This window comes from Equus quagga, chromosome 7, assembly GCF_021613505.1.
Source record: "Equus quagga isolate Etosha38 chromosome 7, UCLA_HA_Equagga_1.0, whole genome shotgun sequence".
NCBI classification, from domain to species: Eukaryota; Metazoa; Chordata; class Mammalia; order Perissodactyla; family Equidae; genus Equus; species Equus quagga.
The window spans coordinates 40,573,244-40,588,329 of record NC_060273.1 but is presented as its reverse complement, the minus strand read 5'-3'; the positions used below and the strand labels follow the sequence as shown (position 1 = coordinate 40,588,329).

Sequence of the window (15,086 nt, the reverse complement as noted above, 5' to 3'; positions counted from 1 at the left end):
AGGGTGACTGAACTGAGTGACAAGGGAGGAGATGCTGTACAGATGTGCCAGTTCCACGTGCACATGTTGAGTGCCCACGGTGTGCTGCGTTTATGGCCTACTGTATGCCAGGCACTGTTATAAGCACCTGAGATCCTATAAACTCATGTCATTCTCAGGACACCTGTGAGCAGGGCCTGTTACCTGCCCCCTCCACAGAGGAGGGTCCGAACGAAACTCGTCCAGCTTCACTCGGCAGGTAGGGAGCAGCTGTGTGGGAGCCGGGCTGCCCAGGGCCAGAGCCAGTGTCTTAATCCCTACGGTTCCTGCCTCTCAGATGAAGTGGTGGCCGTGAGTGGGCAGCAGGGCCGCTTGACAGTCTAGGTGATACCCAACCTCTTGGTCTCAGGTTTGTGTGCTTGATGTGCAGTAAGTCAAACACTGAGACGTCAGTGCTTGGAGACGGAGAAACTGTTATTCGAATTGGCCAAAACAAGGATGCTGGGGGATAGGTTCTCTCAAATCTGCCTTAAGAAAAGAAGAAAGCAGGGGGTGGCCCCGTGGCCGAGTGGTTAAGTTCTCACGCTCTGCTGCAGGTGGTCCAGTGTTTCGCTGGTTCGAATCCTGGGCACGGACATGGCACTGCTCATGAAACCACACTGAGGCAGCGTCCCACATACCACAACTAGAAGGACCCACAGTGAAGAATATACGACTATGTACTGGGGGACTTTGGGGAGAAAAAGGAAAAAAAATAAAATCTTTAAAAAAAAAAACGAAGAAAGCAGGGGGTTTTACAGAGCTAAGGGGCTCGGCAGGAGGAGTTTTGGAGAAACGAAGGGGAAGTCTGTGTTTCTTTCACCTCAGATATGCCCCCGGGCAACCGGACTTCTGGGGTTATCTGGGGGCTGGTTCTCTGGTGGTCGTAGCCTCCTTAAAGGCATTCTTTTTCTTTTGCAAAACAAGCTCATAGGGGCCAGCCCCTGGTGTAGTGGTGGAGTTCGCAGCTCTGCTTCCGGGCCCCGGGTTGGCTGGTTCCAATCCTGGGCATGGATCTATGCACCACTTGTCAAGCCATGCTGTGCAGGAGTCCCACATATAAAGTAGAGGAAGATGGGCACCGATGTTAGCTCAGGCCTAATATTCCTCAAAAAAAACCCCAAAAACAACCAATCTCGTAAATCCTTGTGACCCTTGAGTCACCCTTCAGGTTAAACAATGAAACAGCAAATTAACAACGTTAACATCTGTTCATGTGTGTCTGGGTTGGGAACAAGGTCGAAGGGTCATCATGTTCTTATTGAACATTTACAGGAACCCTCAGGTACCGGCTTCACAGGTGACACCAATCCTCAGCTGAGGCCTGATCAGGTGGGTTGCTTCTCCGTGGGTGTCTCCCGAATGGGCTTCTTCCGCCGGGGGCCCTGGAAACGGGGTGACGCAGAGGGAGGAGGCCACCCCTCTGTGGGTGGACAACACCCACGCTCACTGAGAGTGAGGTGGACACGTGTCACAAGACTTTGCTGCTGGGGTGGAAATCCTCTGGGAAGAGGCCTGAGGTGCTTGTGGCCTCCACCCCCCGGGGGTCACTTCCTCCTTGGGTCCTGAGCTGGGCTGCAGGTGTCCCGCCTCCTCTTGCCCAGGGAAGTCTCTAGAAGGTGCTGGCCACAGGACTCCTCTGTGGGCTCTCGGTTTCCAGCCTCCAGGCCTTCCTTCACAGCTGCTGTTCCTCATTTACCCCTCCTCTCCAGTCCCCACGTTTGCACATCTGTGTGTTGCACATCTGTGTGTTGCGTCACTTGGCTGCGTGGTGACACACCCTGGAAGTAGGTTTGTTCCGTGTCTCCGAGAGCCTTTGGCCTGGGGACGCTGCCAGTGCCTTTCTCCCCGGGACACTGCCTGCTGGGTCTGCTCCCTCCGGGGCTGCCTGCCCCTCACAAGGCTGCACTTTCTCAGGGGACGTCTCTTTGGGGTCTTTTGGGTCCTTCTGAGAAGTCACACCAGTCACCAGTGACCCCCGCCCAAACACAAAACCAGAGACTGACAAAATGTTACCAGGCTGTGATTTTACCAGGAAGAGACTCTGGGAAAATGACTGTTATTGCCATCATTTCCCATGAAGGAAGGACGTTTTAGCACTCAGTAAAGGTAAGAGCATCATTTTGGAATAAAGGACAACCCTTTAAATTAAATAAATCTGGCCTTCTGGAAAATTCTTGTTTTGTTCACCACTTTGCAGCTGATGAAGGAACGCTTGGTCCAGGTTGGCAGATGTTCCTGGAAGGTTTGGGAACCAGTGTCCTAAGGAGACTCACTCTGGCCTAGAGGCCCAGGTGGGTGACTTTCCTGGCCCCTCCCCCCCACCCCCAGGCTCTCGGCCACCTCGGCTTTCTGATAGACTTGCACTGCCCAGTCTGGCTTTTCTTGGACCAACACTTCCACGCCCTGCCCCCCACCTTCTGGGGCCCCCTAAGCCCTGGGTATCATTGTGCCCCCAGTGTCTGTAAGCCGGATGTTTGAGGAGAGGCTGGGAGGGCATTTGTCCAACACCTGTCACTTTTCAGCAAGGAAAGCTAAAGCACCATTAGATAAAGTACCATTAGGGAAGCCATCAGCCCTCCTAAAAACAGCAGCCTCCTTTCCCTACGGCTTACCCCTGCGGCTTCATCAATCATAAACTGCCCCTTCACTCCATGGATGTGGTCCACGTAAGTATAATATACAAAGTCAGAGCTCATATTCAAACTACTGGTGTCCTAGGAACAAAACCCCTTTTACTGCTTTTAAATCATTTAGCCCCTTTTCTGCCCAGTGTGTGGCTACAAAGTTACTTTGAAAACACACATACACAGATACATACATACACTATAAAGCAGAAAGAGCTCTGCTGAAGTTGGATGGGCAGGGTGCTCTGGGCTACGTCTAATTCTTTTTTTTTTTTGAGGAAGATCAGCCCTGAGCTAACATCTGCTGTCAATCCTCCTCTTTTTGCTAAGAAAGACTGGCCCTGAGCTAACATCCATGCCCATCCTCCACTACTTTATACGTGGGACGCTACCACAGCATGGCTTGTCAAGCAGTGCCATGTCCGCACCCAGGATACGAACCTGCAAACCCTGGGCTGCCAAAGCAGAACATGTGAACTTAACCACTGTGCCACCGGGCCAGCCCCAATGCCACATCTAATTCTTAATGTGGAGGGCCAAGGGTAGATTCCTGGGGAAGGTGACAGCCCAGATGTGTCTTGAAAGATAAGAGTGTGGCAGGCAGAGGGGGCAGCCTGAAGGTGATACTGGGAGGAACCTTGAAGAGCTCAGGCCACCAGAGCACCAGGGAGCCGGGGCTGAGATGAGGGTGGAGGGGCAGCAGGCCTCGGTCGGGGTGGGCCTCATGCAGCTGGGCTGTGGAGTTGGGCTTTTTTTCTAAGGGCAATAGGGAGCCCTGAAGGGTTCTAGGCAGGGGAGGGACATGAATTTTAGACCTGAAGCCTGGCTCCCCAGGCCACACAGGGCCAGTGTGGTGACGGGGGAGGAGCAAGGCGGCTGGGGAGGAGAGGCTGGGCAGTGGCCACGTGGACGGAGCCTGAAGCAAGTATGGTGGCTCAGCCACATGGCCTCAACTCCTGGCAGGGTGTGGGCTGAGAAAGAGCAAGTTGTTGAAGACAGGACCCTCACATTCTGGGCTCCCACCTCCTCCCAGCCAGAGGAGGGTCCCCAGCCACTGATGCCTACAGTTGGGGTGAAGGTGGATCTCAGCTGCCTGGGAAAAAGCTCCCAGTGGCCTGAGCGGTAATTAGCCCAGCTTGGCAGGGCCGGGGACAAGGACACACTTGTTCTTCCAAGCCTGCTGCCTTCTGTGAAATCTGCATTCTCCCCCTGCTCCTGGAGGGATGTGGTGTTAGAATCTCACACCCGCCCGGTGGCCCTCTGGAGGCTGCATCCAAAGGTGGTGCCGTAAAGAGGGATGATTCCGAGGGGTCCTCATCAGGGGTGGGGAGCACCCGGCCGGGCGTCCCTCCGGTCAGGGTAACAGTGATGCCTGTACACCCTTCACTTGGGAGAAGTGGTGCTGGGGAGGAGGTGTGTGGTGGAAGAAAGAGGCACAGGCTCCGGAGGCCACAGACCTGGTGCGACCTCGAGCTGCATGCAGTGTACTAGCTGCATGACCCTGGATGAGGGACTCACATCCCAGTGTCCTTGTCTGCAAAATGGGAATGACAGGCTCTGCCTCCACACACGGGGACAGAGACCCAGTGAAAAGCCATCTGCGCTCTAACGGGGCCACGTCTAACCCTCAGCTGTGGGGCTCAGAAGAGGGCCCGTGTGCCAGGAAACTCAGGGCAGTGGGGCTCCTTCTGTGCAAAGCATTGTCACATGGTCCTTTCACGTTACTTGAGCCAGGAGAGGCAGAAGCAGAGATGTCAGCCCGGAGCGTCAGCTCTGATCAAAGACTGAGCAAGGAAGGGGGGGGGCGGGTGCGTGAGCCTTCTTTGTCTTTGGCAGGAGGGAGGGTGTCTGTGAATGTCATCAGCGGCTGGCTCCTCTCCTCCAGCCTGGGAGAGCTGAAAGCAGCCTTTGCGCAAACCCTCCCTGGGGCCCTGGGCTGGAGACCTAAATGCCTCCTGCCTCGGTTTCCCCATCACACCACCGCTGCTCCTTTTTCTATTTTAGTCAAGCTCCGCTCCAGCACTCCTCACAAAGTCACAGGGCTGGGACCCTGCGTCAGCCGAGGGTGCTCCCAGTCTGTGCAGGAAGGATGCTGACAGGAGCCAGATCCCACAGCCCCTCCTGCATGATCCTCTTCCTCCCTGCAACCCTGTCCTCTCAGCAGACACTGAACTTGACATTCCTGAGACCCCGGAGGAGGTCAGAGGGGCTGCCACAAATCAAGAGGGTATTGATGAGGATCGAGGCTGCCCCTGTCCCAGGGGGAGAAGCCCTGCCCTACGTACCAATCTATATCATCCTCCAGGAAGCATAGGACATCCTGACTTGAGCCCATCTGATTCCTATCCAAAGTTATAGGACCACCCAATAACCAGATCCCACTTACACTGACACCATTTTAACAACTTTTTTTTTTTACATAATCGTTCTTTTGTCTTGTAAAGAGATAACTCACATACCTATGCCTTAAATTTAGCCCTACTGTCAACCCATGTTTGCAGCTCTTACTACCTGTGGGTCCTGTCTCCATGCTACTCCATGCTATTCTCTGAGTAAAAGAGCACTACTGCCAGACCTTGAGAGTCCAAGAAATCTTTCTGTCGACTCCTCGGCTCACCGAGCCCGCATCAGGTATCATCTGCAAGAGGCCACCCAGCATTGTCTCCCAAACAGCATCCTCCACCCAGTGAATCACAGGGGCCCACCTGCCCACGGCGAGCCTGAGCTGCAGTCTCCCGAGTTTTCTGGCCACAAAGATGTCTGCCTGAGGCCCAGAGAAGAGAGCCAGGGGCCGGCTCAAGGCCACCTCTCCCCACAAGTCAGGTGCCCCAGGGACAGTTCCCCAGCAGGAAACTGCTTCACCCTCTGGCCCCTTTGCCCTGGGTTTGGAATCTGCACACTGACCCCCATGTGACTGACTCCCCAGTCACTGACTCCTCTCTGGAGCCTCCTGGAAACACCCAGACCAGGGTCACAGCAGGGCTTCGGGGCCAGGGTGGGGGTGGGGTGGTCTCTGGGTCAGGGTGAGGGTGGGATGCAGCAGGGGAGTCTTTGGGTGGGGGAGGAGTCTCTACATCAGGGTGGGGATGAGTGGTTGTGAGAAACAGAAAATGTGTATACTGGTCTCTATCTCCATTCCTGGCACAGAACTCCTAAAACTCCTGTGTGATAAGAGCACTAGGAGCATCTTTTGTTCTGATATTTGGTTTTTGACCCCAGTTCTTGACTCAGAGCTCCAAAATCCCTTGGAATTTCCTGCGTGAAAGGAGCATCTTCTGTCTAATGAGGTGACTCTTGGTGGGCTCCTGGGTGGGGGCTGGTCACCAGAAAGACCAAACCGTGATTAAAGGCTTGGAACGTGCAGCCCCACCCATCATCTTCTGGGAAGGGGAGAGGGGCTGGAAATGGAGTTAAGGATCCATCCCACTGACGTGGTGAAGCCTCTATAAAACCCCAGTAGTCAGGGGTGCGGAGAGCTTTCAGGTTGGTGAACACGTCCATGTGCCTGGAGGGTGCCGCACCCCAACTCCACGGGGACAGAAGCTCCTGTTCTTGGAACCTTCCAGACCTCGCCCTTGTATCCCTTCATCTGGCTGTTCATCTGTATCCTTTATCATATCCTTTATCATGTAATAAAACAGTGAACATAAATAAGTATTTCCCTGAGCTCTGTGAGCTGTTCTAGCAAATGACTGAACCCAAGGAGGGGGTCATGGGAACCTCCGATATGCAGTGGGTTGGTTCAGCCCAGGTGACAACCTGGACTTGTGACTGGCGTCTGAGGGGTGGGGAGACAGAGGCAGTCTTGGGGGACTGAGCCCTTAACCTGTGGGGTCCACACTAACTCTGGGTAGATAGTGTCAGAATGGAATTATTATTTTTTTTCTAAAGATTTTATTCTTTTCCTTTTCCTCCCCAAAGACCCCCGGTAAATAGTTGTATATTCTTAGTTGTGGCATGTGGGATGCCACCTCAGCGTGGCCTGACAAGCGGTGCCATGTCCGCACCCAGGATCCGAACCTGAGAAACCCCAGGCCACCACAGTGGAGCGCATGAACTTAACCACTCAACCACGGGGCCGGCCCCTCAGAATTGAATTAAATTCTAGGACACCTGGCTGGTGTGGCAAAGAATTGCTTGGTGTGGAAAACGCACACACCTGGCTTCAGAAGAGAAGGAAAGCATCATGTGTGAGTGAGGGAGACGCAGAGGGAACTGTTCCTACAGTGGGGGCGGGGTCTGAGGGTCAGCGTGGGGCTAGGATGGGGGCCTCTGGATCAGGGTGGGGCCAGGGGTGGAATCCTGGGCTCTGCCCCCAACTCCCTGTGTGACTTTGGGCAGGTTGCTACCCCCACCACTCTGGTCCTTGGTTCATAAGATGGTTGGGTAGGGAGGTGTGTGGGAAATGCTTTTGGTTTTGATTATAAAATATCACTCATCTAAAGCACATCTATAGGCAACTTAAAGAAAAGAGAAAGAACGCCTATGTTAAGCACACCTGGCTTAAGAAATAACGTTCCCAGGACCTTTGAAGCCCCTACAGGCACTGCCCCATCCTGTCCCCTCCCCAGAGGTAACCGCTTTCTCAAATTTGGTTTTCCTCCTTTGCTTTGCTTTGCTTTCTATGTACAAACCCCTCGGACAATGCTGCGTTCGTTCTGCACGTCCACGGAACCGAGCTCCAGGCATTCTGAGAGTCGCCTGCACTGCCCAGCACGTCGTCGGGGACCCGTCCACATAGACGAGGGCACACAGGGTTCCGCGTGTGCCGTCCCTCAGCGTACTCACCCTGTCTCCTGTTGATGCAACTTTGGGTTGTTTCTACTTTGGGGTCTTCCTCGGTTTTGATCTATTTTTGCTGTTTTGCCCCCGCCTCGTGGTGCTCGTTGCACCGCTGTCTCCCGGTTGCACATCTTGGAGAAATTACCGAGTCGGGGGGACATGTGCCTTCACCTTCCTGCACAACATCAAAGTTACTCCCAAGGGGTTCTTCCTATGTCCATTCCCACAGCAGAAGATAAGTGCTTTCTGTCCGGTATCCATGATGACACTTTGTTTCCTCAGATCTTTTCATTTTTGCTGGTCCAGTCATTGTGAAAAACAAAACCAGACAAACCACCAAAATCTGACAACGAATGGGGTCGGGCTTCTTGCAGAAGCTTGCGGGTTGTGACTCTCTTCTGTGAACGCTTATCCGTGCACTCGCCCACTTTCTTTTGGGTGGTTTGCTTTTTTCTTGATGATTTGCAGGATTATTTACTTATCCGAGGTACAATTCCTTCATCAGTTGCAAGAACTGCCAAGACCTCTTCCGGTTTGTGGCTTGCCATTTGACTTTGTGTATCGTGTCTGGGAATGGCCAGAAGTTTTTACTATTAATGTACTCAAATTGATCATCTTTTTCTTTGGTGCCATTGACTTTTTAGCAACATGGCTCTTTGTCCAAAAGAAGCCACATATGGATCCCAACATAGAATGCCCTCCCCCTTACAGGGCCAATTTTTTTCCTTAAAGAAAATTTCTTGGGCAAATTATCATAAACCAAAGACCTCATGGCCATGGAGATTAATGTTACACATTTTCAGTAGTTAATAAAATAAACATATAGTGCTCAGTGCTTTAATAATTGAATCTTTTGCAACAAGAACAAAACCCAGAAAGGTTAAGAGAAACAAAATCAGTGACAGTATGGCAAACGCCACCCAAGGGTGCCAGTGCACGGTCACAACCTGGTCAGCACACGCTGCGAGGCCGGGCTCCAGGATGGCTCTCCTCTGTAGCCGCTTTTTTATTCTTCCAGATAAAATTAAATTGATTCCCTTTACAAAATGATTCTTTGCTTTGCAAAGTAATTTCAGAATATTGGTAAATAACAAGTTCTGGTTATGCACTTAAAATGCAGATATATTTTTAATCTAAGTTTCCAAGGAAAGTAACTTAGTAAAGCTTAGTACTTGCCTTAAATAACCAATGTAGAAACAACACCAAATTCACAGTATTTGGAATGTTATAGGACCTTGGAATATTTCAATCCAATTTCCTCATTTTATGAAAGAGGGAACTTCTGGAAAGATCCAGCTTCTGGAGATCTCGAGATGGGGAAACCCACAGCAGGCTTCCAGAAGATGAAGAGCTGCCTGGAAGCAGAGGGACGTAGGAAGTGAAGCCCCTCCACTTAGATAGGCTGCTCCACGTGGACGGCTGCACGCAGTCTGAGACCTAGATCCAGGGACCAGTCCCTGCGGGTGCCTGACCTCCTGCCCCCTGGGCCCTGCTCGTGGGCCTGGCTTGGCAGGCCACCTGTGCCCAGTGCCCTTTGAGCCTGCCCTGCCTCACCTCCTCGACCTTCCCAGCAGCAGCGGGGCCCCAGCAGGAGGTGAGGGTCCCTGCCAGCACCCCCTTGACTTGCCTTCCACCTGGGTCACATCCCAGCTGTCTGCTAAAAATGGATGTGGCCATTTGTCCTCTAGCCCGATGGCTCAGCTTCCCTGTGATGCTTGCCTGGATGGGGGCCTGTGGAGGGTGGCGAGGGCACTGCCCCACGGGCCCCCCCAGCTTTTCAGCCTTGAGGCCTGAGCCCAAGGAGCCCGGGCCTGGGAAAGAATCCATGAATCCTGCTTCCCCAGGAAGCCCCCTCCCATGGCTGTTGCTGGTTCTTCAGAATACTCCTTCCTGCTCTTTCCTACCGTCCAACCACACTGGGGCCACAGACACTCGGGCCCCTTCATCCCTGTTCCTCCTTTTTTTTGCCTCATGTAGGAGATGAAATGACACCTCAGACCTGGTCCCGGATGTTACCCAACCAAGTTTGTTTTGCCGGCTGCATGATTACCACACTCACCGAGCCACCGAGTTTGCAAAGAGAAAGGATTTCATCACAAGACAGGCAAGCGAGGAGACAGGAAAATCAATCTCGGATGGCCTCCCTGAAAATAGGGACTCAGGGATATTTATGGGGCAGGGGGCAAGGATGTCTGAAGTGCGGGGATAGATGACTGGAGGTGAGGAGAGTGAGGTAATTGACGATCTGCGCAGGCGTAGTCCAGCTTCATGGCTCCTCACAGGACACATGTTCACAAGATGGCCGCATCACCAGGATTTGAGGGTGGGGTTTTCAGCTCCTTGACATCAAAAAGGTCACTTGCTGAGCACTTGCCCTGACCCGGCTGATGGATTGGTGGTCTCAACCGGCCTGAACTGGACAAGGGGCCTCAGTTCTCAAAAAATCACTCAATTCCTCAGTTGCTAAGATGGTCAGTTGAACTGGTCCTGGAGGGCAGCATCTACATGGGTACTTCCTGGGAAAGCAGACACACAGGAGGGCTGGGGTGTCTGTCTAGAGAGAGGCTGTAAGGCCAAGCAGCGCAACCTCTGGGGACCATCAGCCACCCTTAGAATCCTAGTCCTGCCGCTTACTGTCTGTGTGACCTTAGACAATGACCTTCGCTGCTCTGTGCCTCAGTTTCCCTCTCTGGGGGAGCAAAATGAGACGGTGTTTTCTCTAGGGCTCTTCACATAGTTCCTGGTGCCCTGTAAGTACTTGTAGGGGTCGGTAATTATGCTCTCACAGAGCAGGATTGCCAGGGCTTTGCACACGGACCGGGCTCCCCGGGAGAGAGTGACTCCAGTGCCTGTCATAGCAAGGGCCAACCCAGCCCCAGCCAGGCGGGCTCTCCAGAGACGGACGCCCCCAGGCTGACTCATCCCACCCACAGCCCAGAGGTCTGCGCTCCTTCTCCTTCTCTCCCCTGCCCTGGCTTCAGCTCGGATGTTGCCCGCCCCCCACCCTGACTCCCACCCCAGAGGGAGGGCAGATCTAGCCCACCTCGAGCCCCTTCCTCTCTCCCCTCAGCCCAGGGTGAGGTGCGCACAGCCCGGTCTCTGGCAGGACTAACTCTAGTGGAGTCCAGATGGTCCATCCAAGCCGGGAATGTTCAACTTCCTGTTTTGTTTTCCGCCGGCAGTTCTAAACCAGAACTTTCTTTCCCATAAAAAGTATTTCTTCAGGTTACTGACTCTGTCACGCCAGTCTGAAAACCAGGGAAATTTGAGACAGTTTTTATTTGGATCAAAATTAAAATGAAGACCTGCCCAAGGAAGCAGCGGAGGTTTAAAGGCCTGGGCTGGCCCGGGATGGGGTTCAAGGCCTCCCTGAGGCACTAGCCGGCTGCCTGGCTTGGGGCAAGGGGCTCAGGGCCTCACTCAGTTCCCTCCGGCTTAAACAGGAGTAAAGACTTCTTCACTAACGGCTTGTAGAGATTAAACAAAGTGTTGCAGGAAACGGTTTCTAGCACACAGCCCCGTGTAGGAAAACACTCGACGTCCACAGAAACAAAACGTCTCCGGAGCCCACGCCCCACCGAGATTTCAGAGCCCGGTCAGACCAGAGAGCAGGACGAAGTGAGAAGGAAAAATTCATGAGACAAAATTCAGGTGGAAAAAATTTGTTTTTACCTTTGGTGTCTATTTTTTTTTAAATTACTTTATTGAGGTCATATTGGCTTATAGCATTGTGTAAATTTCAGGCGTACATTATTCCATTTCAGTTTCTGTATAGCCTGCATCGTGTTCACCACCAATAGTCTAGTTTTTATCTGTCACCATACGTGTCCGCCCCTTTACCCCTTCCATCGTCTCCTACCCCCTTCCCCTCTGGTAACCACTAAGCTGTTCTCCTTATCTAGGTGTGAAAAATTTTTTTTTTTTATTAATGTTATGATAGATTACAACCTTGTGAGATTTCAGTTGTACATTATTGTTAGTCATGTTGTGGGTACACCTCTTCCCGCTTTGTGCCCTCCCCCCGACCCCCCCTTTTCCCTGGTAACCACCGATCAGATCTCCTTGTCTATATGTTATCTTCCACCTATGAGTGGAGTCATATAGAGTTTGTCTTTCTCTGACTGGCTTATTTCGATGAACATAATACCCTCGAGGTCCATCCACGTTGCTGCGAATGGGCCAATTTTGTCTTTTTTTATGGCTGAGTAGTATTCCATTGTGTATATATACCATATCTTCTTTATCCAATCATCAGTTTCTGGGCATGTAGGTTGGTTCCACGTCTTGGCTATTGTAAATAATGCTGCGATGAACATAGGGGTGCAACGGACTCTTGGGATTTCTGATTTCAGGTTCTTAGGATAGATATCCAGTAGTGGGATGGCTGGGTCATAGGGTATTTCTATTTTTAACTTTTTGAGAAATCTCCATACTGTTTTCCATAGTAGCTGTACCAGTTTGCATTCCCACCAACAGTGTATGAGGGTTCCTTTTTCTCCACAACCTCTCCAACATTTGTCGCTCTTGGTTTTGGATATTTTTGCCAATCTAACGGGTGTAAGGTGGTATCTTAGTGTAGTTTTGATTTGCATTTCCCTGATGATTAGCGATGATGAACATCTTTTCATGTGTCTATTGGCCATATTTATATCTTCTTTTGAGAAATGTCTGTTCATGTCCTCTGCCCATTTTTTGATCGGGTTGTTTGTTTTTTTGTTGTTAAGCCATGTGAGTTCTTTGTATATTATGGAGATTAACCCTTTGTCGGATAAGTGGCTTGTAAATATTTTTTCCCAATTAGTGAGCTGTTTTTTTGTTTCAATCCTGTTTTCCCTTGCCTTAAAGAAGCTCTTTATTTTTTTTATTAATGTTATGATAGATTACAACTTTGTGAGATTTCAGTTGTACATTATTGTTAGTCAGAAAATTTTTTTTAAAAAGAAAGCGAGAGAGAAAAAAAACTGTGAGGCTCAAAGAAGCAAGTCCAGGCACCAAGATGCATCCTTCTATAATTGTAATTAAAGAAGAATTTTGTGTCGTTTTCCAGGAATTTTCCACGTCTTTGGAAGAACCACGATTTGGACAAAGAATGTGAAATATTCACCAACCTATAAGATCACCATGACTCATGGAGAATTTTCTGTGGGAACTTAAAAAAATGGATGTGATGCATATTGCTAAGAGAAAGAAGCCACTCTGAGGAGGCTACCTACTATAGGATGCCAACTCTATAACACCCTGGGAAAGGTCTAACCAGGGAGAAAGTAAAAAGATTAGTGGTTGCCTGGGGCTGGTGGGGGAGGGAAGGCAGAAGGAGTGAATGGGGGAGCACAGGTGATTTTTCGGGTACTATAATGGTGGATACAGGACATTATGCATTTGTCAAAACCCATAAAACTGTTTAACATAAAGTGTGAACTTAGGGGCTGGCCCAGAGGCATAGTAGCTAAGTTCGGATGCTCTGCTTCAGCAGCCAGGGCTTCACTGGTTTGGATCCCTGGTGCAGACCTATACCCCATTCATTAAGCCATACTGTGGTGGCGTCCCACATACAAAATAGAGGAAGACTGGCACAGGTGTTAGCTCAGGGCCAATCTTCCTCACCAAAAAAAAGAAAGAAAGAAAAAAGAGTGAACTTAATGTAAACTATGGACTTTAATTAATAATACTGTATCAATATTTGTTCACTAATTGTCATAAATGTACCACATTCATGTAAGATGTTAATAATAGGGGGAACTGTGTGCCAGGAAAGGGGATAGATATATGGGAATTCTCTATTATCTACTTAATTTTCTGTAAATCCAAAACTGTTCTGAAAATACAGTCTATTAATTTAAATATTTTGCACTTGCAGGAAGTGTGATGCAGTGGAAAGAATATTGGATCAGGTGACATGGAACCCTGACAGGTCATCACCAATAGCCAAGTGGCCCTGGGCAAGCCCTCGTCCTCTGAGCCTTGTTTCCTCATCTTTGAAAGGAGGGCGTCAAGCTACGTCATTGCTCAACTGTGAAACGCTCTGACTCTACTAGAACATTTCGGAAGGATGAACTAGTGAAAGTCAGAGCTTCTCAGGAAACAGCCCTGTGACTAAAGCTCGGGGAATGTGCCCTGCAAGCAGTTTAGTTCCAGGAACACCAGAGAGTATAGAAAATGCCAAATCTCCCGGCCCGGGTCACCTTGACCGGCTAATTCCAATTTCCTCCAAATATTACTCGGGAGGCAACAGCAACCGAAACACTAAACCGCCTCTGGTCCCCACCAGCTGGTGGGGGTTTCTTCCCTTCTTGGCTCGACCTAGGAACTCATATTTTATTCATGAAAACGGAGGCCCTGGGAGGCCTCGGCATAAACAGGATGTAAATATTTGCGGGTGGTGGGGGAGAGGTGGTACTTGAACAGAGGCTGTACAAAGTGGGGACCTCCAGGACAATGCTCACTTGGGGCCCGCCCACCTGCATCTCCTCTGTAGCTTGGGGAGGGGGGCACGTGCAGGCTGTACCCCAGATGGAGATGGATTTGGGACTTCAGTGCCCTCCAAGTGAGTCCGGCTGTTGCCTAACCTTCTGCTGCATCCCATTTGCCTGTTTGTTGGGGACCCTTCATCCCCCTTCCTCAGCCTGAGACTTCGATTTCTGGCTCTTGCAGAAGTGCCCGGCCTGTCTCCAGCCCCTGCCCTCCCCTTCCGCACCTGGCCACTCCTGTTTCAGCTGTGTGGAGTTCCCCGCCATCCCCAAACGGGCCCTTCTCACGGTGCTGTCCCTTTCCTTATCTCCAGTTGCTCCGCCTGGCATGAACTTCCCTCTGAGCTCTTCCACTGGTCTCTAAGACCCCTCCAGATCTTTGCAGGGGCCACACCCTTTCTGGAACCCCGGCCACCTCATCTCTTGGGCTCTCCAAGGAGAATAACTCCTGCTCAGCTATCAGGGCCTAGCCTGGGTGTCACTTCCTCCAGGAGACTGTCCCTGATGCTTCCCACTCCAAATCTGGGTTCAAAATCTCCCCTCCCCCCACCCACAGCCTGAGCTGAAGCCCTTCCTCGTATCCCACACTGATAGGGCCCAGACTCTTCGGTCCTGTTCACTAAATAAATACTTTTTGAATAAAGGAATGGATGGACGGATGGATAAATGGATGAAGACGTGACTCAATTAACACCTGTGTCTGTGGCCATGTCTGTTGCCACCACCCCCGGATGGAACCCTACACTTCGGCGCATCTGCTCCAAGGACATCAGACCCTGTCTTTTAGTGCCTTACACACACTCCGCCAGCCTTTTGTTTCTGCTTGTCTCTCCCCCGACCCCCACCACACAGCCTGTGCCCTGTATCACCGCACCGAGGACATTTCCTGGAAAATAATAAATTTCAGTCTTGGTGGAATCTTGCAGGGTATCTAGGATTTTCAAAGTTACACCCTGCACCGCACAGCCTCAGGCATGAGGAAAACATTTCCATCTGTGAGACACACCTTCCTGGAATTGACACCCTGGGGCTTCCCAAAGAATGTGGAGAGCGTGTGCGCGCCGGAGTGGGCATGCTGGGACTAAGCTTTGTTTAAAATGTTCATGACTCCTTCCTCACATGAGACCTACGCTCGGCTATTTCTGGGATCTGGGAAAATGTAAAACACACCCCCAAAATCAGAGCACCAGCC

At 51.1% G+C, this 15,086-nt stretch overlaps 2 long non-coding RNA genes across 3 annotated transcripts; both read left to right on the top strand.

The window, feature by feature from the left end:
• The first annotated feature begins 1,873 nt into the window (after positions 1 to 1,873).
• On the top strand, positions 1,874 to 5,648 carry LOC124241623 (uncharacterized). Its single transcript, XR_006889272.1, has 3 exons — positions 1,874 to 2,127; positions 2,219 to 2,312; positions 5,147 to 5,648. It is a non-coding gene; the product is annotated as an uncharacterized LOC124241623 (long non-coding RNA).
• Positions 5,649 to 6,637: 989 nt separating this feature from the next.
• Positions 6,638 to 14,693, top strand: LOC124242513 (uncharacterized). Of its 2 annotated transcripts, XR_006889467.1 has the most exons (5): positions 6,638 to 9,021; positions 9,405 to 11,078; positions 12,475 to 12,691; positions 13,285 to 13,971; positions 14,539 to 14,693. It is a non-coding gene; the product is annotated as an uncharacterized LOC124242513 (long non-coding RNA). The 2 variants fall into 2 exon arrangements; XR_006889466.1 differs by having other exon boundaries at positions 13,285 to 14,693.
• The last annotated feature ends 393 nt before the right edge of the window (positions 14,694 to 15,086 follow it).